The sequence below is a fragment of the Sus scrofa genome, chromosome 1, assembly GCF_054392235.1.
Source record: "Sus scrofa isolate SSC_HxYL_T2T_F1_AM1 chromosome 1, Sscrofa_HxYL_maternal_Yorkshire_Landrace_v2.0, whole genome shotgun sequence".
Lineage (NCBI taxonomy): Eukaryota > Metazoa > Chordata > Mammalia > Artiodactyla > Suidae > Sus > Sus scrofa.
This window is the reverse complement of record NC_139383.1, coordinates 189270395-189292606: the sequence shown is the minus strand read 5'-3', so window position 1 is coordinate 189292606 and position 22212 is coordinate 189270395. Positions and strand designations below refer to the sequence as shown.

General features: G+C 36.9%; 1 long non-coding RNA gene across 7 annotated transcripts in view; it reads right to left on the bottom strand.

The window, feature by feature from the left end:
* LOC146406913 (uncharacterized) overlaps positions 1–22212 on the bottom strand; it is a 709993-nt gene that overhangs the window by 283947 nt on the left and 403834 nt on the right. For 4 of the 7 annotated variants that reach the window (XR_014841481.1, XR_014841471.1, XR_014841488.1 and 1 more), the window contains one exon: positions 17525–17638. The exons of the other annotated variants lie outside the window; for them this stretch is intronic. This is a non-coding gene — a long non-coding RNA (uncharacterized LOC146406913). Of the gene's footprint in view, positions 1–17524; positions 17639–22212 lie in introns of those variants that run through there. 7 annotated transcript variants of the gene reach the window in all.

Sequence of the window (22212 nt, the reverse complement as noted above, 5' to 3'; positions counted from 1 at the left end):
ATGTAAGATAGAAATAGGAGCAATGGGTCTAGAAAGGTGGTATCTTAGTTTGTGAGGCAGTTTGGAGAATAAATACTGGAAATAGATAGGAAGGGACAGATCAGAGGTATTACACAAGTGGAATCAATAGAACATTTAGGCAATTATCCTTCAGCAAACACTCCATCTTCTTCAGGGACCCAGAGATGAGGTGAAAAATATATTTTGAATATCTACTTTTCTTCATTAAGGCAGAGTTCCAGGGAACAAAGAAAAATTTGAAGAATTATTTTACCAGTATCTTTCAAACAATTTAAGAAAAAATATACTAAAGCGAATACTGTCTTTCCAAGGAGGCAAACAGCGAATTTTATTACTATTATTATTTTTTGTCTTTTGCCTTTTCTAGGGCCGCTCCTGCAGCATATGGAGGTTCCCAGGCTAGGGGTCTACTTGGAGTTGTAGCTGCCGGCCTACACCAGAGCCACAGCAACGCAGGATCCCAGCCGCATCTGCAACCTACATCACAGCCAAACAAAAATTTTAAAAGAAAGGTTTTAGAATATGAGAGATAAGAAATTGAATGTATCAAAAGAAATGTAAAGGAGTCAAATACTATAGCAAAAGAGAACTCCATCTTAGGCCAAGAAAAGGTTAAGGATGGCAACATGGTTGTCAGCTTTTTATTTAATTTCACAGTCAATATATTGAAAAACAGTCATTTGGGTAAACAAACTTTGCTGTTAAACATCCAAAATGGAAACAGAAACACAGATCTGTGTACCAAGAGCATGTATAACCAATTATCTCCCGAGCCAAGTGAGCATTAGTCACTGAAATTCAGATTATCTCATGCTATTTATTTTTTGTCTTTTTGTTTAGCAGCCAACAGCATCATAATCTTAAAGAATCTCTGTGAGTTTAACCTTAATAAACAGGATTGTGGTATCATAGTACATTACTGACAACTCAAGGGAGATTGACATTTTGTACGAGGGTTCAATGAAAAAAAAGGCGATTAGGAATCTACGAACAAGATGTTCAATGCTCTGCAAGATAATGTGTATTGAAAAGCGAAATCAAAGTAGGAGCCAATGATGAAAATTAATCAAAAACAAACAGCCCGTACATTAAACATATTGTTTACTTAGTAGGCTAGGCCTAGTAACTTGTATTGATCAAGGTAGTGGCATTAATAGGAATAGCCAACTTTGTTTTCTATGTAACATCTCTTTCCTCACATAATATTTTATGAGAATTGGGCATGTACCTGAGGAAGTTGCTTTTTAAGCATACATGATGCAATTGATGCTATAAATTTAGGAAGCAGACTACACAAAGATTATATGTCAGCAAAAGGGATATATATTCAACCCAGTCATCACCTCTAAGACTATGCAAATATATTACATATAATACATACATTTATATATATATTTAGTCAAACATGTTTCATAGTTCATGATGTCATTCACATTCATTTAATCTATTCCTCAGCTATAAGCCCATACAAACATGTATGTATATACTTAGAACATGTACATATGTATACAAATATTATATTAAGTATATTCATGTATATAACATATTACATACCATAATATATAACAAAATATTTTATTGTAAATTATATAAAAGACTATGTAGATATCTGTCTTGAATCTCTTGATATTTTTTAACCAAATCTCTTGATCTTAATGTTAGAAATTCCAAGAAATCAAAACCCTCATATTGTCAATTAACCATAACTGAAAAAGGCAAAAGCAGATTTAGCATGTGGCATTAATAAATATGAACAGTGTCCAAATTTTACAGATCAATAGCATGAATAATTTTCTCTACCTCTCCTTGGCTTGTTTCTCTGCCTCCCATAAAACCAGGGAAACACCTGGCAAAAGCCCCTACACCTGAGAGGAAAAATTCTTATCCTCCCAGGAGGCACAACTTTTTTTGCGAATTTTCATGCACCAAAGATACCTCTGCTCTATTGGGAAAAATATTAAATATCTACCATAATTAATTCATTTTATTCCAAAATCCAACAGTACTCCATTTAAGTTGTTCATTAATTATATCCACCATTTCTCTGACTGGTAATGAAATGCTTCCTCAATCATTACTAAAGAATAGCTGTGTCTTATCTACTCATGGTCAAAAACAAATACAACCCAACATGAAATTATGTACCCCTTGTGACTAAGTATGAGTGTAAAAAAATTATTTCTCATTTAAATTATATATGATGTTCAGATAAAAATCACATAATGGCTTTCAGAGTCCATGTTTAACGTACTTTTCTATTCTTGAAGGAGGTCTTTTTTTATCTTGCCATCATCCATTTAAAAAATACACTTTTCTGGGTTCCACATTATGAAATGTAGAACAGAGAAAGATGGGATGAAAGAACTAATCTAACACATGCCTTCCCAGAACAATATGGATGACAATCAGATTGGGAAAAATAGCAAGGAAATCTCAAGGAAAAACAAAATTTAACCTTCTTTTTTAACCAAAAAAGTTAACCAAATAACTTTAATAGAAGTATGGGTTCCCAAAAGTTGAATTTAAATTGCCTGAGAGGTAAGGATGTGTGAATTTATGACTGTTGAGAGGAGATAGCAAGTGCCCTATATCTGGATATGTGCAGGCATCTGGAAAGGCTTATATGTGGAGCAGTTCTTGAGATCCTTTACTCACCCAAAGACTATTTGCTGAATGCACAATCATTGCGGAAAACAGATGGAAGAGGTGCTCACTTGTGGGTAGGAACATAATTATATTAAATCATAGTGATTTTGCTAGGAGAGGGAAAAATGCATAATGCACTTGCTTAAATCTAATTGCTTTTTTCAGAGCCATGAAGATACAAGAGTATGCATGTATACATGCAGAATTTTCCTCCACATCTGGAGCAGTGAGGAACTGCTAACTACACATATGCCATTACTATCCTTAGCAGTGCCAAGAGCACCAAATTTTTCAAAACAATAGGGAAAGAGCATTATGGGTAATGATCCTTATGGCCCCTAATCTTCTTGCTTCCTAATTCCAGTGATAATCATGGAAGATGTTATAGGCTGTAGTGAATATGCAGATATTTTTTCTCCACATGAACGAACAAGTACAGTTTTCTATCTGTGCTTTTTTTCAGAGATGTGATATTCAAGACCCTGGGATTATGGTAAATGTACTACCCATAGAAATACAAAATATTATTGTTAATTTTCCTCTATGGTTTCCACCAAAAAATTAAAGCCCTCTACCTAATTACCCCAATACCAACAACTTGGAGAGAAGGAAAGTTGTGCAGGAGCTTGAAGGCAAGCATGCCAAAAGAGGAGAGAAAATGCTTGCTGAACTCAGGATCACTAGACATAAAATTGCTGAGCAAGAAAAATCTATGTAAAGGAGTTAAATTCTTCAGGAGTCATTTTCTTTCCTTTTCTCCTCATGCTGAGAACAACCCCCTTCCCCAAAGATCATGGTCACCAGAGGATTAATATCCACTAAAAAGTACATTTCAGCACAATTATATGTCAAACCTTGCTAGACAGAATGTGTGCTGGTCTTTGTAGGTATTACGATCTTTGAAATAAAATGTGTGCTAACAGACAGTCCATAGTGGTGATACAAGTTAATTGCATCATTATATTATGATAAGGCAATGCAATTAACACATCTCACTACACAGAGTTCTCAGGATAGGCATCCAATTAACTCAGGTCATCAGATGCCTTGCTTAGGATGGGGTTTTCAGTCTGCTCCCAAGATGACTTCACACAGTTGCTCATCTCCTAAGTGCAAGAAAACTTTTTAAAGAAATTAGGCAATTTTGAAAAGGTTAGGTGAAAACTGCTATATCAACTTGATTCAGAATGTGCTATGCTGCTAATCTCTTCCACTGTGTCATGGAAATATTGTTCAAAATTGAGCAATGTGACTAAGATAAGCAAAAGTTCATCATATTGTTTTCTATAAATATTTCATTCACTGATTATAACAAAGCTGATGACATCAGAGTTGACTACAGTCTCAAAAAGACTAGAACGCATGGAAATTCTATTTGATAAAGGTATATTTAAAGCTGAGAAAAATACTGGTATATCACAAGTGTAGCAAGAGCCTAATATGTAATTTCAGAAAATTTGAAATGCCTTTTAAAATGTGGCAAGGAAATAGGTTATAAGTGTATAAACAAATGTGTAATATCATGGAAGGAGTCTTTAATTCATTTGTTATCCTGAATAAAAAAGAAACACTGAGAAACAATGGCAAAATAATTAACATTTGTTAATACCAGTCCCTCTAGCAACTGGTAACCCCCTTTGCCCCTATTCATTTACCATTTTTATAAACACGGATTGTATGGTAACATAACTATTTCTAAGTATCTACTACAATAATTTAAATTGCTTAAAATAGAGAATGTGTCCAAATTCACCTTTTCATCTGTCATCTGTAATAGAATTAGTTCCCCAAAGAGTATCTGTTGATCAAACAAGAGAAAACTTTATGAATAGAAATTAACAAATTCCATTATTTATTTGGCCACAAAGATACTGGTCTTTTGTAGTTATTTCAAAGGGGGCCATGCTCAGGTTTCAACAAAGAGGAAATAAAATATTGGCAGATTAATGTTATGTGTTACAGGAATTAAATAATTAAATACCCTGCTTCATCATAATGGTATGTAGTCAGTGGGACAAGCCATGAAATAAAACAGTTTCTGAGGGTGGTACAGATGCCAAGAGAAACTCCAGACTGACAAACCATACTCAATATCCAAGGACTAACCAAGGTAATGCATGATCATTGACATTCCTCATACAGGGAGTGTGATGCCAAGTGATGTTTATACATGTATGTCAGTGCAATGCCTGCATCATTAAGCTCTATCAACAATTCTCTGACCACTGCCTGGGGGTTTAGAGGCAACTCTTGGTCTCTAACTCAGACAAGGGGTTGTTCCTCAAGAGGCTAAGATATTGGTCCAAAATCAAGACATGGTTTGTCACTGGGAAAAGCATAGTTATCCAGAAGCTGGAGACAATATAAAATGGGATCTTCTAAGTAAATCAACACTCAGAAGTAGAGCTTTAAATACAGAAGAAGGCTGACTTGGAGCTTGGATATCTTAATTCTAAGCCTTAGGTTGCTTTATTTTTTACTGTCCAAAGTTAGGATTGGTTCTAAAGGCAAAGCTTTCTTGAAGCTGGCAATGGGAGCTGAGTACCTCTCTACCAAACAATAAAAAGTATATGCCGTTGAGTTGTATAAATTGCTTGTCTATTCTAGAGATTAAGCCCTTGTCAGTTGCATCATTTGAAACTATTTTCTCTCATTCTGTAAGATGTCTTTTTGTTTTCTTTTTGGTTCCTTTGCTGTGCAAAAGCTTGTCAGTTTGATTAGGTCCCATTGGTTTATCTTTGCTCTTATTTCTGTTGCTTTGGGAGACTGACCTAAGAAAATATTCATGAAGTTGATGTCAGGGATTGTTTTGCCTATGTTCTCTTCCAGGAGTTTGATGGTGTCTTGTCTTCTGTTTAAGTCTTTCAGCCACTTTGAGTTTATTTTTGTGCAGTGTGAGGGTGTATTCTAGTTTCACTGATTTACATGCAACTGTCCAGGTTTCCAAGCAATACTTGCTGAAAAGACATTTTCTTATTTTATGTTCTTGCTTCCTTTGTCAAAGATTAATTAATTGACCATGGCTGTCTGGGATTATTTATGGGTACTCTATTCTGTTCCATTGGTCTATATGTGTGTTTTGGTACCAGTACCATACTGTCTTGATGACCGCGGCTTTGTAATATTGCCTGAAGTCTGGGAGAGTTATGCATCAACAGCAAAAAAGCTAATAACCCAATGGAAAAATGGGCCAAAGACCTGAATAGACATTTTTCCAAGGAAGATATACAGATGGCCAAAAAGCAAATGAAAACATGCTCAACATCACTGATTATTAGAGAAACACAAATCAAAACTACCACGATACCACCTCATACCAGTCAGAATGGCCATCATTAATAAGTCCACAAGTAACAAATGCTGGAGGGGTGTGGAGAAAAGGGAACCTTCCTGCACTGTTGGTGGGAATGTAAACTGGTACAACCACTATGGAGATCAGTATGGAGGTACCTTAGAAATCTATATATAGAACTACCGTATGACTGAGAATTCCCACTCCTGGGCATATATCTGGACAAAATTTTCCTTAAAGAAGACACATGCACCCACATGTTCATTGCAGTTCTATTCACAACAGCCAAGACATGGAAACAACCCAAATGTCCATCAACAGAAGATTGTACTAGGAAGATGTGGTATATATACACAATGGAATACTACTTAGCCATACAAAAGAATGACATAATGCTATTCGCAGCAACATGGATGGAACGAGAGATTCTCATACTGAGGGAAGTAAGTCAGAAAGAGAAAGACAAATACCATTTTATATCACCTCTATCTGGAATCTAATATACAGCACAAATGAATCTTCCCACAGAAAAGAAAATCATGGACTTGCAGAATAGACTTGTGGTTGCCAAGGGGGATGGGGAGGGTGTGGGTTGGTTGGTGAGCTTGGGGCTAATAGATACAAACTATTGCCTTTGGAATGGATTAGCAATGAGATTTTGCTGTGTTGTACTGGAAACTATTTCTAATCACTTATGATGGAGCATGGTAATGTGTGAAAATAGAATGTGTACATGTATGTGTGAGTCACCATGCTGTACAGTAGAAAAAAATTGTATTGGGGAAATAACTATTAAAATAATAATAATAATAATAAATTTTTAAAAAAGCATATGCCAAAGTAAGGAATTAGGTAGTCTAACACAAAGTCTATACTTTTGGTTCCCCACCAGCTTACCAATCCTTCATTATATGCAGCCCAATACATAACTTCATGAAGTGGATTTAAATAAAGGACAATTAGAAATTTTTAGTCTTAAACTGGTTCTGGTTCATTGGCTGTATTATAATACAGAGTCTGAGATGATCCCAGATCTGTTTTCCATTACTTTTTGAACTCTGCTTATTTGAGGCTACCCTCCAGTTTTCCTAAAGCTAAATTCTTAACTGTTCAAATATAGGACTCATTGTATTTTTACCTTTACTTTGGAAACATCAACATTTAGCTCATGGATCATATGTGTGTTTGGACTCTAGATTCAGTTCTGAGTAATCCTCTTGAATAGATGAAACCTACATCCCTACAGCAGTTGACAATATCAGTTTTGCTTTTCACTGCTCACCCTTGAGGAAATGAAACAATATGGTTCCACATCTTCCCTTCTAAGTGACCCTAACCATGTAACTGCAGGATGAATGGCTGGGCTCTGATTACATGTATAGCCCTGTGCTATCTGTAGTTCTACTCCAAGACTAATCTCTTCTCTCAAATTATAAAATTATTCAAGGTGCTCAAACAAGGGAAGCAGATCACTGCACTTCATGGTTACCATTTCTCCTATTTAGAAAGGAACAATCTGTGCATCTATATGGTAGAGTTGGTTCCTGGGCATATGATATTTTTGCATGCTGCTTGTATTCGTAGAGACCACACAGCCAAGAATAAAGCCATATGCTGGAAATTAAGATGTGCACACTCCAGTGAGGGATCTTGCAAAAATGGGGATGCTGGGGAGGGTCTTCTACCTCTACCCCCTGGAAAAATAAGTTTCCCAGATGATAATACATAATCAGTAAAAAAATGTATGTTAAATATTGAGCTTTAAAGGCAACTCCTCAAAAACTATTCAAAAATCACAACTCTTCCAAATATTTTGCATATTTGTCATCATTTTATAAACTATATTCAAATAAAGGTATGAAGATATTTTACTTATGCTCATGACGAAGATGCTTAAGGCATATTTAACAGCATTCTCAGTTTCTTTTTTTTTTTATAATGAGTTGCATTGTTGTAAACATGACTTAAGTTGTTATTTCCAGGTCTATTTTTGAGTGCCCCTCAGAAATTAATAATAATTCACTGGAAAATTATGTTATACATGTTAGATAAGAGACATGAGAGGGATTTTTATTTTCAAAAAATCATTTATATAAATTCTCAGAAGTTAGAATACCCCAGGTTGAACTGACATTTTATAGAATATGATCAATAGTCAAAGAGAATGTGTTTAGCTTTTTCATTTCTGCTGTTTTTTAATTTGAAACCAATTTATAAACATTACATCATCTTCATAAGTTTTAAATAAAGTCACATTAAACAAAAGCAGAAAATAAAATCTACCTTTAAAATAAGATCAATTAGTAAAGAGATTTTATAAGGGAACTATCACACCGACTAGTATCCATGTTCTTTAAGGAAGATACATACCTTGCCATGCTCTTGCAACCTGAAACCTGTCCCTGGTGTTTTATAAGAATTTTGAAAACACCGTAAGAAAGCCATACTTTAAGATTCTCAATAGGATGGGAATATATGAATGGCGTTTCAGTTTACTTAAATATGTAGCTACCCAAAAGGTAGCCACTTGATTGATCCTGCCCTGGAACTGTTTTAACAACCCCAAACCCTCTATGGAATGCTAGAGCAAAACGCATATAGCAGTGCATAATATTGAAAGAGAGAAACAAATTAATGAGTGAATACACTGAAAACCTTGTGTAATTTTATTCTGTAAAACTTTCCTCTTTCCCTTGTGCTGTGGCAGAATAACAATCTCCCTCAAGTAGAGTTGCTTTTACATGGTGTAATAGTCTTAAGAATTAAAAATCACATGCATATGCACTTAACATTTTAAAAATCATTTTCAAAATTGTGCCATATGAAATTAGTGAACTGGGCTTGTAGGAACCATAAAGTTTTCCTATTGATTTCATTCCAAATAAACAAATATTGTATTAATCATCATGATCCTGCCCCAAATTAAAAATTCTTGCTATATTGTGAAAAAAGAAACTGTTCTCATCAATATCGAATAATTTTAAGTGATCATAGTTGACTACTAACCTATCAAGTTTTACATTTTCCAAGCTCATATCCATGTTTTCAGTAATTTGTCTTCAGGACAAAGGCATATGGCATTCATCCCTATGAACCTACATTTACAGAACCCAAGAGTCATAGACTATCATATTTTACTTTTCATATTTGCCATATTAATTAAAACCATCTAATGTTTCCTTGGGTGCTGGGGATGTTTTGGCTAGCATTTATTAATAACAATTGTAGAATAATCAAGAATTATAAACTTTACATATCAATAAACATGTCTTTCCTAGCTGCTTCCAAAATAGCCATTTTGGATAATTAAATAATTTATTTTATTAAATGTTTACTGAGGTATTGTATGTTATCATATTCATAAGCTTACTATCACTCTAATATGCACAGAACTTTATAAGTTATCCTAAATATCAAAATAGATTTTCTCTTTGTTCTAAAACACAGGCTTGTGTTTAGGCTTTCGGCCAAAACAAATATAATTCTGACCTAAGACTCAGGTAAAGCACAAGTATGCTTATACAGAGTGAATTTTATTTATAATTTCCTATTTAAGAGGCAAAAAGGTGAAATTTAATTCTATCGTGAATTTAAGCTACGGTTTCTTTCATCTGCTACTTTATAGGTATGAAATGTGAGAAATCTAGCAAGAACATTCCTCCATTACATATTTTTTCCAGGATAAATTTAACATAAAAATAACCATGGTGACTTAAGACATCACCACTCTTTTAGCAAATCTTTATATGGCTATTGTACCACCATAAATCATATTTGAGACTAGATATGAGGCAGGAGATAGATGGGTCCCAGGCTGAGCAGCTGGAATCTGTTCCCTGTGGACAGATCCTTCAAGATAAAGATTATGGCAGGAGCAAGGAAGAGCTGCGCCCTGCTTTGATAAAAGCTAAAGACCACATATATTTCATTCTTGAAACCCCTGGAACTATACATTCGCAGAATGATTCCTCAGGGGTCAGAGAAGGGAGGAGCACCAGGCAATAGCATGCCCTGTCCGTTTCCCATAGACCCTTGTGCTAGAATTCAACTTGGCTAAAAGATGCATGCACACAGGGGAGAGCCCTGGGTCAGGCCAAATGTGGTCTCAAGGCCAGACAAAGCAAGATGATTGGCCAGAGGGATCCAAAAGGACTGCCCCCATACAAGTGATTTAAATCACCTCCAAAGCAAGTCACTCTCTTCCTCTCTCTCTCTGTCTCTCTTCCCAGAACCCTCCCCACTGAAGTCTACCTGTGCCTTCTCCACACATATCTTTTCTCTCCTCTCTCTTAACACTTGATTTGCCTTGCTACTCTAAGTCTCTTTCTTTCAGACTCTTTCTCCAAAGGGACAAGTACTAGGGACCTATGTCAAGTGGCTGGGGTTCAGCGTTCTTACGTTCAGCCACCCGAGAATAGATATAAGACACACACCTAAAACTCCAAGTCTAACAGGGACTTCCAGTTATCTGAGATGAACAATAATTCAATCCATATGACTAGATCCATCTATGTGGCTCTTGACAGCCCTAGACTTCATTAACCGTTTCTTCCAAACACAAACTAAGCCCTATTTTCCTCATTGATACTCTCATCCCCTTACTCTTGATTGTGAAATGGAAAGAAATACACAGTTTTTTTTTTTTCAGGACTTCATGTTCAGCCAATTCCTCTTTAATGGCCTCCACAACATACCATCAAAGAATGTATATGTAGGTTGAGAAATAAAATATTGCCTGCCATATCGGTAAAAAAAGGATGTCATAGTCATCAGTGATTGCAGCCACCTGTGAGCTGGAGAGCCCAAGGGAACTTAGGAAGGAAATAGAGTACCTGCCATCTAACAGCCATCAGACTGGAGCCACTCTGACTGTGAGCCCCCAGGAGGTGAAAAGCACAGGATACTGGCCCCCTCTAGCTAAGATACTTATCAAAAGGATGATTTCTGAGCTCAGACCCTTGCATCTTCCCATAAATAGAAAAATGCTAAATTCCTTAATTTCAGATACCTAGTTTTCTTTAATTAACAGTAATATTTTTTTCCTACTACACATATTTTGTTCCTCCTGCCCTTTGTTGTAAAACTCACATATACATCCTATAATCCTATATATCCTAGCTCCCCCACTCACCTCCTTGGAGCAGTATTCCTCTTTTTCCCCCAAATAAAACTTAATGCTCAACTTTCAGATTGTGCCTAATTTTTTAGTTAATAAGTTTCACATACCATATGAATTTATGGATCTATTGAACTCTTTCCTAAAAGAAAGCGCAAATACTTAAGATAATCACGTCTATAAATCTATTGTTTTACCTATCATATGAAAACAGTGGATGGATTTTAATCCAATGTGGGAATTATGTCTGCGGTCATAGGGCTTAAAGTGTGTATTATGTGTGTATTTGGAATTCACTTTGGGGAGCCTTTAGAACTAAAGACATCAGTAGTTACCTCCCCAAGCAACCAGTACTGAAGGGAGAGGGTTATGTACAGACCTTTAAGCAAAGATATAATAAGAGCCGTGGATGGGGGAAAAACAACAACTTCAGAGGTGAGGCATCAAATATGAGGACAGGCTCTTAAATGGTGGGTCCTGACTTTTAACATGCTGTATACATCATCTGGAAATATTTCTATAGCTTCCTCCAGGGGAATACTGACATGATTTAATTACATAGAACGAGAAAGATGCCCCTTTCTCATCTCTATATGTTATAGGACAACTTAGCATGTGGCAGATTTTTTTTTTTGTCATGGCTTCAAACACCCCAGATTTATCTATGACTCTGGTTTTGCCCCTGAGGCTCACAAACTTTCTCAACACTGTTGTCCTAAATTTAGAAGAGGTAAAGAAAAGAACTATCAGGTTTTTTTTTTTTTAATACAGTTTTTTATGTCCATTGCAAAAATAATTTAAAAGCAACATTTTCGGGCATCACTATAGCCCTGACACATTTATACCTGAAATGTGTTAAAATCCTAAACTTGAAATATTTAATATTAAACATGGATGGTCATTAAAGCTGGAGTTAAGTAACCAACAGAGTAGGAAGTACCCACACACTTGGTTCTAGCAAATGAGTTGCATTTGTCTGGCAGATAAACAAGGATGTGAATCACCTCCTTGCCTAAAGCTGCTCATTCTTTGAAGCATGATTATCACAACAGAATAAAGAACAGTTGCTGTGTTTGCTCATGTTACAACCAACAGTGATAGCTAACAGAAAACATTACCAAAACATTTGGCAAATTACATTTACATTGATAAATCTATAAAATCCCATCTGCAGCTTGTCAATGGTATATAAACCTAAATCAAGCTTTGATCAATAGCAGCAAGTGGTTATGTTGGAAAAAAATCTATTTTGCCTTTCATTTTTGGACTCTGTTGTTAAGGTGATTTACTGATTGAATTTTAGATCTCATGCACAAAGATAGAAGATTATTAGCATTCTTTGAATATAAATGAATACTATAGTATGAGATTCAATTTCTCTCTGAATTTTAATTTTGAAGATACTTTTTTTGTTTTTGTTCATATTAATAAACAGAATTTTAATCATTTTTATGTTCCCATGGAAGTACTACAGAGTTGGAAAAAGAAGCAAACGAAGTTCGATTGACATAAACTATCAAGTTTCAGCTCTGTGATGACATTAAGATCATGATATACCAGAGACAGATCTCCAATGGAAAGCAATCTCACTGTTATTTTAGTCCATAAAAATAGTGACTATGATGAAAAGATGTTCACTGAATATATGGCTTTTCCTTTCCTGGTGATGGCTTCTCCCGATCAACTTTATAACAAGTCACCTAAACATATTAAATTGCTTTTAGTTTGTACCCATATGAGGCCACTAACTGAGCTTGCTCAGAGACAGGAAAATAAATACCTGACTTGTCAGTTCTTCCCCTGATCAAAAGAGGATATATAATATCAGGAAGAATTCACAGAGAAAATGGCAACAGGCTGCTCTCTGGGATAAATCTTTAAGCAGATTCTATTTTCACCTTCCAGAAAGCTGACATTAAACTCTACCTCACCTTGTTCATCATCCCTCTCTCCACCCATAACTATATCTCATTAATGGAATAACCTATAGTATAAAGTACACCGTCCCAGTTAAGATGGATTCGACAAGACAGCCTGTGATTCGTAAGGCAGAAATACTATCATTAGCAGACACCTGAAGAAGTAGCTCCATTTTTGTGACTACCTGCTTCTGGGTGTCCATTTATTTACCCTTGTTCTAAGGGTATTTACCTATTAGCATCAAGCATTTAACACTGTGAAAATGACTATTTTGTTTTTCACCAAAAATTCTTCTATTGTAAACTAATTTGTAACCGTGTTGTGTACACCAACTTTTCAATTTTTTTAAAATTAAAGTATAATTGATTTACAATGTTGTGCCAATTTCTGTACACTGACTTTAAACTTTGTTTACTTTCAGTAGGGATACGTTTTGTTCAGAGAGATTTAGCTAACACTCCTTTAGGAGGAAAGATGAATTTAAGGGATGTCTAACAGTAACTGGAGTTACAAAATTTAAGCAAGAGAAGATCCTTGGTATTTAACTTATCTTAATTGCCTTTGAAAAATTTTGGGAGGGGGTGGTTAAATCTACATATTCAAATTATATACATTAAAAAAAAATGTTTTCTTTAGTAGATACAAAGTAGAATGCAACCACATAGTGCACCAAGGAGCTAAGGCTATACTTCTTTTAAAGCATTGAAAACTCAAATATAAAATTCAAAACAAAGCAAACATTTATGATACCCAGTTTACTAACACAATGACAATTTACTAATATAGAGATATTAATTTTTCTAATATTTACAAGTTTCCTTTTATACTTTTTCTTGTATTTAATCTAAAAAAGATGTTAAATAATAAACTGTGGGGATTTATTTGTGAGGAATCTGTCAATTCTTTTTCATTTTATTTTCCCTCTGCTAAGAGACAGTATTTTAATTTTGTAACAACTGAAAGTGAGAATGTGATGATACAAAAATATCATACTGATTTTCTAAGTTCCCTTTTCCCTAAAATATTGCATTGTCCATTTTTCTTAGATGAGATCTAGTGTTGATGTAATGAGACAAACAGAATAATGCTTTGAAGAATAAGTGTCTTTCAGATTGGATAGGTCCTTTGCTCTACACAGGTTACTCAGTCTTCAGAAATCTTTAAGAGATTCCTAAAGTTTTAACGTGACTTCAGCCTTCTAAAATTTTCAATCCAGAAAGTCTTCTACATTTAAAACAAATGAGAATTGGGCCAAACTGAGGTCTTGATGGTCAGACAAAAATTTCCGCTGTCTTACATTCATTGGGTAAATTCCACCATTTCTTTTTAAACACATGCCTCAATTTTCCAAACTTTTTCCCAGTGATTTTCATCCTCAACAGTCACCTCAGTATTTTGGCAGTAATGTGAACTCCAAAAACATTATATTTAAATTAAACATGTTGCTTCCCATTTGGAAAAACATCAGCTTAACCATACTTCAGCATTTCCTCCATCCTCTTTGTCACACCCCAATCACGTTTAAATACATTCCACCCATTGTTCTTTTGTTCTAATACTGTACCAAATGGCCACATGTTCACACAAATTCTGACACCATGAAATGTAGGGTAAATCATATTAAAGGAGTTTGCAGGAATTGGTATGTTTTTAAAGTGATTTTAAATCAAACTCTAGATTTTTTTTTAGCTGTTCTGCACTGGAAAATGTTGCCCTCTGTATTTTCTCTATTCAGCTTCTTGAGACTGTAGAGAAACACTGCCGGTTTCTAAACATACCCTCTACAAAAGCATCAAGTAGGAAATCACTGAGCCTTGCCACAGCATTTGCTTTTTATGGGGTTCATTTTATGGGAGCACCTGTTCATGGAGATAAATGATGTCAAACTTGGAAGCCAGCCTAAAAGACAGCAACTTCAGCGAGGGAAGCCAGGCAGGAGTTGGAGCTGCATGCAGCAGGCAAGTCCACCCAGCCTCTGTAATCAGGCCCTGAGGGTCCACACTTGAAGCAGCTGTTTAGACCTCCCCCATGTCTGCTCATCCTGCTCACTACGGAAGACATGCACTTATAGCCCAGTCCCAGAGTGACCATCCATTCATGGTCATCAATTAAAAAGGGTCCTCCAGTCCAAAGATTCACTGCTTGGCAATTAAAGAATCTATTTGCATGAACGAAGTCTTAGGTAAATAATATGAAGTATGGCAATTATCACAAGTGGGCACAACCAACAGGCTTTGTCTATCTTCACTTGTTGCCAATTCTACAATGAAGCAGCTATTTCTGAGTCTAAAAACAGCCAGCACAGAGAACTGGTGAAAAACACACAAGGCATTATTTCCTAGAAAAATATAAAAACTGTCTTAGGGAGCACATCTTCATCAGCTCAAAGGTGAAATAAATCTTGGCATTCCCGTTTTGGCTCAGTGGTAACAAACCCAACTAGTATCCATGAGGACACAGGTTCAATTCCTGGCCTTGCTCAGCGGGTTAAGGATGTAGTGTTCCTTTGAGCTGTGGTATAGGTCACAGATGAGGCTCAGATCTGGCGTGGCTGTGGCTGTGGTTGTGGCTGTGGTGTAGGCTAGCAGCTTTAGTTCTGATTTGATACCTAGCCTGGGAACTTCCATATGCTACAGGTGCAGCCCTAAAAAGACCAAAAAAAAAATGTTGAAATAAATATTAACATTAATCTGGGATATTAGTCAACACTACTGGCAATAAAAACCATTTTCAGAATCCCATTTGGTTCCCAAATAAATACTAGTGACTTCATGAAAACTAACACTATAAATACTTCACAGTTGACATCACTTTCATAACTCTACTTAAGTAGGACTATATTCACTTATGTGGAAAACACTCTAGTACACACAGTTAAATGGAAAAGGTAGGGGTAAAAACCAATGTACTGCCATTTGAAAGGAAACAATGTAAATAATTATAAATATGTAGACTCTCTCGATATTGTACAAGAATCTATGAAGGTATGTGACTACTGGAAGGAAAACTACCTGGCTGAGAGCAGAGAATGGAAGGAGATTCTTTTACTCTCCACTCTTGGAAATTGTTGATTTTATACTGTGGTTTTTTATTATAAAAGAAAAAGGAAGAATAAATTTGGCATGTTAGTGCCAAGGCACTGTAGGAAAGTCTGTTGTGTTGGTGGTGGTTGTTATTACTTGGGCCTTAGAAAAGAACTTGCCATGCATTACCTCATTCAATTTTTGGATTATTAATTCTCCATTTACATGGCAAAGGGGTTATCAAGTGTAAGCTGTGCTCTTTCATTGTTGTTCAATACTAAGATAGGAGCCAGGCTTTTCCTATCAGCTTCCATACCTGTTTCTTCAGATGTTATACACCTCACTCTGCTTGGGGATAAAGAGGTTTTTATTTTGAGCCAATGAAATCAGTGGGAGGGAGGATTGTCCACGCAGTCTACTTAAGAAACTTCAAAGACCACAGTTAATAAAATGGTCAGTCTGCTAGACAATCACATGTGGTTAGTTTTCAATGGGAGGCTTTTATGCCACAGAATCCAGAACAACAGCCAACTTATTTTTTCTGCTCTGTTGAGCCACAGACCTACACAGAATGGTGAAGGAAGATCTACTAGAGATAGCAGTTTCCCTGCAAGGGTCTGCAGCTGGCCAGCATGGGTGAGAAGCATTTCAGCTACGCTTTCATTTATGGCTGCCCACCCCTACCATACACCACCTCCTCCTGGCAGTCCTCTTCTAAACTCTTCAAAAGTAGAGGCAATGTTTGGCTGTAACTCGATTCACTTTTCAATATTATTCTTTTGGCATGAATTCTCTTCTCTGCTTCCTTTAATCCTTCCTTTCTGATGATCAAGATATTTTCTTTATGAATTACATTATTAATTCTCAAGACAATGTATATAACTCTGTATAACTAGGAAAATTGTCAAGCATAAAGAAAGTATAGGAGTTCCCGTCGTGGCGCAGTGGTTAACGAATCCGACTAGGAACCATGAGGTTGCTGGTTCGGTCCCTGCCCTTGCTCAATGGGTTGACGGTCCGGCGTTGCCGTGAGCTGTGGTGTAGGCTGCAGACACGGCTCGGATCCTGCGTTGCTGTGGCTCTGGCGTAGGCTGGCGGCTACAGTTCCAATTCGACCCCTAGACTGGGAATCTCCATATGCCACGGAAGCGGCCCAAAGAAACAGCAAAAAGACAAAAAAAAAAAAAAAAAAGAAAAAAAAGAAAGAAAAGAAAGTATACAGACAAAATTTGTTTTTCCAGGTATTACCTTCCTACATGTAGATGAAGAAACAAAGATGTTAAGTAATTCTATCAAGTTAAGAATTATTATTTTAAAAGGAAAAGGTCAAAACACAGATCTGTCTAACTCCAGGGCTCCTGTTTTGAAACACTGGGTTTTACATTATTTCATCCAATTTTTAAACCCATACAACAGTAGTTTTCTATTACTGCTCTAAGACATCACCACAAATTACAACACTAAGACAACATGAAAGTTTAAAACAGCAAAAATCCATTATCTTACATTTCTGGAGGTCAGAAGTCAAAAACGGGTCTCAAAGTGCTTCTTTTGGAGGTGCTGAGGAGAATCTGTTTCCTTGCCGCCCACCTTTGTTGTCTTGCAGCTTTTTACCCCACCCTAAAAGCCGGAAACAGCAACTCAAATCTTTCCCGAATTGCGTTACTATGATACTAACACTTCTGCCAGCTTCTTCCACATTTAAGTATGCTTGTAATTACATTGGGTCCACCTGGGTAATTCAAGCCACTCTCCCTCCTTAAGTACAGCTGATCGATTCTTTCCTCCCAACTGAAACTTTAATATACCCTGGGCTGGGCACATAAAGTTTCTCAGGATGTGGGGATTAAGAAGCAGACATCTTTGAGGGTCAACTATTTGCCTGCCAAAATAGGAATGATTATCCTCATTAACACAAAAGAAAAGTGAGGTTTAGGAAGCTGAATCATTTCCTAACTTTGAATGGCTACTAAGCTGAAATATTGGGAGTGCTTCTACTCATTTGGCCCAGTATCTTCTGTATCCTTTAGGATTTGGCAGGAAAGAGATGGCATATTCAAAATAGCTTTCCTAATGTGTGTGAGGAGATATTTCATTGCAGTTTTGATATGGATTTCCATGATAATTAAGGGTATTGAGCATCTTTTTGTATACCTGTTGGCCACTTGTACATTTTCTTTAGAGAAAAATCTGCTCAAGTGTTCCACCCATTTTAACTGAATTATTATTATTTTTGCAGTTAAATTATAATAATTCCTTATAAATCAGATGTATAGTTTAGAAAGATTTTTCTCCCATCCCATAAGTTTCCTTTTAATTCTATTGTTCCCTTTGCTATGCAGAAACATTTTAGTTTGATGTAGTCTCACAGGTCTATTTTTTGCTTGTGTGGCCTGTGCTTTTGGTATATTAAAGAAATTATTGCCAAGCCTATGTCATAAATTTTCTCCTCTATGTTTTCTTTAGGAGTTTTATAGTTTTAGTTATAGTTTATAGTCATACATTTAAGTCTTTAATCCACTTTGAATTTATTTTTTGTATGGTGTAAGGTAGAGGGAAAATTTGATTTTTTTTGCATGTGGATATCCAGTGTTCCCAATACCATTTATGGTGGAAACCATCCCTTTCCCACTGTGTGTTCTTTGAACCCTTGTCAAAGACCAGTTAACCATACAAGTTTAAGTTTATTTACAGGCTGTCTGTTCTATTCCATTGGCCAATGTCTGCCAGTACCATGCTGGGTTTATTTGTTTGTTTTTGGCTGGTCCAGTAGCATGAAGATCTGGGCCAGGAATCGTATGTGTACCACAGCAGTGACCTGAGCCACAGCAGCGATGACATAAGGTCCTTAACCCACTGAGCCACCAGGGAACTTCCCATGCTCTTTTAATTAGTGTAGCTTTAAATTGTGTTTTGAAATCATGAAGTGTGATGCCTGTAGCTTTGCTCTTCTCTCTCAAGATCATTTTGGGTATTTTGGGTCTTTTCTGGTTCCATATCAATTTTGGGATTGTGCTTTCTAATTCTATTAAAAATGACATTGGAATTTTTATGGGAAAAACACTGAACCCATGGAGAGTTTTGAGTAGTAGATGTTTTAACAATATTAAATATTCCAATAAATAAATATGGAATGTCTTTCCATTTACTTGTGTCTCCCTTAATTTCTTTCATCCATGTTTTGTAGTTTTTAGTTCACAAATATTTTACATCCTCAGCTGAATTTACTCCTAAGTATTTTATTCTTTTACACACTATTGTAAATAGGATTGCTTTCTTAGTATCCTTTTCAGATGATTTATTGTTAGTGCATAGAAATTCAGCTGACTTTGCCAAATGAAACAAGCTAGTCACAGAAGTATCATTATTTTGTGATTCAACTTATATGAAGTATCTAAATAGTCCAACTCGTAGAAGCAGAGAATATGATAGTGGTTTCCAGGGGCTGAGGGATGGGAGAAGGCAGGGTTGTTATTCAATGAGTATAAAGTTTTAGTTATGCTAGGTGAATCATTTCTAGAGATAGTGCCTATAGTTAACAATATGGTATTGTGCACTTCAAAGTTTAAGAAAGTAGATTTCACGTTAAGTGTACTTACAAAATAAAAGGGGGAGAACACTGACAAGTGTGAATGTGTCCGTCATCTTTATTGTGGTGATACTATCATGGATGTTCTCATATGCAAAAATTCATCAAATTGTACACATTAAATATGTGCATTTCATCTTATATCCGCTATATCTTAATAGAGCTGTTTTTGGAAAAGCATGGGCAAGTGTAGGAAAATCTAAGAGATATTGCCTTCTGTGAGGACTAGTATAAGTTTCTATTACTACCTTGAAGAGGTCAAAGGAGGGGGAGTATAACCAGGACTTGGAGACAGTATGAAAAAGAGGCCTACATAGACAGGCTGGTAGGAGTTGAGACCTTCCGTTATGAAAAATAGCCAGCCAATGTAGACCCTGCAGAGAGAGGCCTAAGGATTAAGAACCCTCACTTCTCTCTCCTTTTTCCTTCTGAACTCCTCTGAATGCTCCACATTTAAGATTGGTCAGACAGGATATACAGGATGTTTGATGAGTCCAAACAGTCAGCCTCTGTGGATAGAAGGGTAGGGAAGGGCAGAAAGAAGATGTGCAGGGACAAGAGAAGATACCTGGTGATCCCCCAATGGATTTATTAATTTATTGATTTCCCATAATTCCTGATTTTAAGATTCTACCAGCAAGCATATCTTCAACATTTAAACTTTGTGAGCAACTAATATGGAAGTAGTTAGAATCTGACATTTTTTCCTACCTCGTGCTTTCCCCAAAAATATAGTTATTTACCTGCCCTTGGTTTTTTGGGCCACACTCACAGAATGTGGAAGTTCCCAGATCAGGGACTGAACTCATGCCACAGCAGTGACCTGAGCCACTGCAGTGATAGCCTGGATCCTTAAACTGCTGTGTCAAGGGAACTCCCATGTGCCCTTGTCTAATTGGCTTTACATTTATGAATGCATGTACTCACTGGGAATGATTTATGGTTGAGGTTCTACTGGCTGCATTTTGAAGAGATCTTTTCAGGTGTAGGCAGTTTAAAACTCTATGAAGCTGAATTACTGGAAAGGTGTCACAGGTTACAATTACTCAAGTTGAAACTGATTTGACCATAGTATAATGATATAATAACAAAGGTGTTGAACCTAGATATAACCATGAAAATCACATTTAATCTATTATAAATTATTTATGAGACTAGGATATATAAATTGGGTAGCATAATTTAGTAATCAGCCTAATAAAAATATATTTAATATATGACTTCATCAAGAAGGCAACATAGGTAGTTCTTGACTTCAGTTCCCCTCACAAGAAGACCAATTAGCAATTATCCATAGATAAGGAATCAGTGTGAAAATTCCAGAACCTGGAGGTGAGGCTGAAGCAAACTTTGAAATCACAGAAATCAAAACTGTTTTAGAAAGGTAAGAGGGGCAGTTTCACTTTGACTGCATTGGCCCCTCCATAAAGTGGTCACAGGCTCTGCAAGAGGGCCTCCTCTTTGGTGGGAAAAGAGAACCCAAGATGGACATCCAGCTTCCTCATATTCTGGGACACTGCTTGGGAGGGACACTCAGTTCTTACCTCACACTCAGGTACACTCAGGTGAGGGAACATTGAAGAAACTTCAGGGCTCAACCACTGGGGATCAGAGGGAGATGCAAAAGGGTATGGGCCTTATAGTAGCCTGTGCTCACATGTGGAAGACCATGTTTCTCCCTGTGGTAGGGCCAGTGCCTGGACAAATATCCCAGCTAGCTGCTCTGCCAGGTGAAAGCCCATTCTGACCAGGGCTTTTGGTTAGCAGTTCAGCCTGACTTGGGTTCCCAGTGAACAAGCTGCATTTGCCATTGAGTATGTTCTACAGCCCAGGACAGGCAGTAAGTTCAAAGCCCTGCCCAATGGCTGAGCATAATCCACAGTCCTACTACACAGGGAAGCATGGTCACATATTCTTGGCAGCCCTGGAGCATATCCTACAACCTGCCAAGGCAGGGAAGAAAATTCGCAATACTCAAATTCTGAGCTTAGCCTCTAGTGCCACCTGACCAAGAGATTAGCCAGAGAACCCAGGTAGTCATGAGCCCATCCTACAGCCCCGCTCTGACAGAAAGCCAAATCAGCAGCCATACTCATCTCTTGAGTAGAGCCATTGGCACCACATAACCAGGGAGCCTGAGTCAAGATACTGGGCAGCCTCAGAGCTTGTCCTATGTTATTGACCAGTTGTAGAGCCCAAACTACAACCTTGACTATTGAACACAGCCTGTGACCTCACACAGCAAGAGGGCCCGGCCAGTGATCCCATTGACTTGCAAAACAGAGCTTGTGGCCCCTATGCAATAGGATGCCCAGGCAGCAATCCTGTCCAAATGCAAAGACTTAACTGTGGGATACAGTTAGAGACCCTGCCCAATGAGAAAGCCTAGCCAGAAACCTCAAACAAAATATCACACACAGTTAATAGCCTAACAGATCGTCATACACATTTTTAGACACAGCTTGTGGTTCTACATGATAGCAGAGGACAGCCTAAGGATCCATGGCACTGCCAAGCCTGTCTTTAGCCCCACAGCAAAGAATCCAATAAGTAGCACCATCCAGTCAAGGAATGGTCCTGCCAAACATGGCCTCCAAACAGTACC